The following is a 2,350-nucleotide window of genomic DNA, read 5'->3' as shown; positions in this document are numbered from 1 at the left end:
CAGTTTTAGGAATTCAACCGATAATACTGCAACGAATAGTGAGTATAAGTTCATACAGGGCCGGCCCTGAACAATATGGGGCCCCAGCAAAAAAGAAAAAACTTGTTGGGTTTTATAGATATATTTTAAAAACTAATACCAAATCTTAAAATTTCAAGAAAATGGGGCCTCTCTTTGCAACATAAAATATTTTTGGGAGCCTCATTTTGCAACATAAAATTTGGGGACCACAAGCCATTGCCTCAAGTGGCTGTGCTCAGGGCCGGCACTGAGTTCATAGATATATATATGAAATGGATAGATGAAAAAATGTAAATAGTTAGCCTAAACATTACTAGTATGTTTATGTTATAAAAGAGTATTTGATTTTATGGTGGATATATAAATATTTAATGAAGAGAAAATTATACCCGCAGAAGGATCGGGATACTGAATAAAAAGAAATGAAAGAGAGCGAGAGAATTACTTCTTATACTCGAAGTTTTTGTTATTGAGTTGTGAATTACAAACGATCGTTCGATCGTTTATATAGAGGTAGAAAAGATAAGTTACTATACCGCATAGTGATGGTGGGCTCCACACAAAATCATATATATAAAAGTTGGCCAACTCTCTCCATCTTTCCGCCACGTCAGCAATGGAGAGAGTGCCATGTGTCACAACATATTACATATATTATTTTATTTTATTAAATAATGCATTAATTCTTGCTTATATGAAAATTGACATATTTAACTTATTAATTCAGTAAATTCAATTTAATTAGTTACAAAAGTATATCAAACTCATATAGAAATTAATTTATTTAAATTTAGCTGTATAAATTTTAAACTTATGTGTAACATAAAATCAATAGAATTTTAATTAAATGTTAGATTTCATTAACGTATAAAAATAAATAATATGATATTAGAATTTATTTCATGTTTTCATATACTATAATATATATAGGATTAGTGACAATGAATATAGATGAATCTATAGTTTATTTTAATGCAAATATAAGATACTATATCAACACTACTTTTTCGTTTATTTAAAATTATTTTATAGATAACCAAATATATATATATATATATATATATATATATATATATATATATATTTGTTTTTAAGGTAAGTAATTGTAAATAAGTGTTAAACAATGTAATTAAACATATATTAAAAACAAAAAATAGAATGAATTATTTACCCGAGAGTTAGAGGAATACATCAAAATAAATATTAGAAGAAAAAAAAGACCGAAAGGATTATTTATTAAATTAATTCAATCGATGTAAATTGTTATAACTAACAAATTATGGATGGAAAAGCCCGTACGTTGTGCGGGTATTAGCCTAGTAATATTAAAACGTAAAACGATAAACATATGTGCGCCTCAATCTTTTACATTTGCAATGCTCCCTGTTATTTTCACTTTCGTAACAGTTTCTTTTTTATAGCATTAGTTCAATAGCTAAAGTCGTATAAATATTTTCAAACTCATTCTATATTAAAGTTAATTACCTGAAAAGAGAACCACCAAAACCATGAAATAAGAAAGGAATTGTTTGTTCATGGTGCAAGACTTATTAATATTTGAACATTTTCAAAGAAAGAGATCGAGTCAGTGTGAATTTTCTGATGTTATTCATCATGAGCTCATGGTCTACGATTATATATAATCCTCACAATCAATCAATATTAATTAGAGAATATATCTAATTATTTGCAGAGATAAATATAGATGATTGACGTGAGAAAAAAGAGATGATTAAAGCACATAAACGACTATCAGAAGAACAAACCTTAATATAGCAAGTATATAAGTAAAAACTATTTATATTGACAAGTTTTGATTGTGTTGACTCCTACAAATGGACATGATGGAATTAGGACAAGAACGTTCAAAATTAGTCTGAATATATTTTTAGAAGATGCGTATTGTTAGTTAGGAAACTAAGAAATCCGAAATTAATGATTTTATATATTAACAATATCTCAATGAATGAATAATAATAATAATGTTTTAAGGAAAAATATGGAATTAGTTATATCTGTTAAGTGATATACAGCGATCGACCATTTAATTTTAGTTTCCATTAAGTAACATATTGAGATTCTAATAATATTCGCTATCATTTGTAATACGGGAAAAATGTCAGTGAATATCCCAACTTTCAAATTTTGGCTATTCTAGACACCAACTTCATATGGGGTGATTGTAGACATGAACATAGCGGTGACTACCCATTTGAACCATAAATATTCGTTGACCAGGCCAAAAAAACTAACCGGTGACAGAGTATTTAACATCCGTTAACACCTCTGGTATCCACCGCAAAACTACGTCGTTTTTGTCTTTTAAAAA

Source organism: Arabidopsis lyrata, assembly GCF_000004255.2.
Source record: "Arabidopsis lyrata subsp. lyrata unplaced genomic scaffold ARALYscaffold_8, whole genome shotgun sequence".
Taxonomy (NCBI): domain Eukaryota; kingdom Viridiplantae; phylum Streptophyta; class Magnoliopsida; order Brassicales; family Brassicaceae; genus Arabidopsis; species Arabidopsis lyrata.
The sequence above is the reverse complement of the archived record's forward strand: the minus strand, read 5'-3'. Positions refer to the sequence as shown.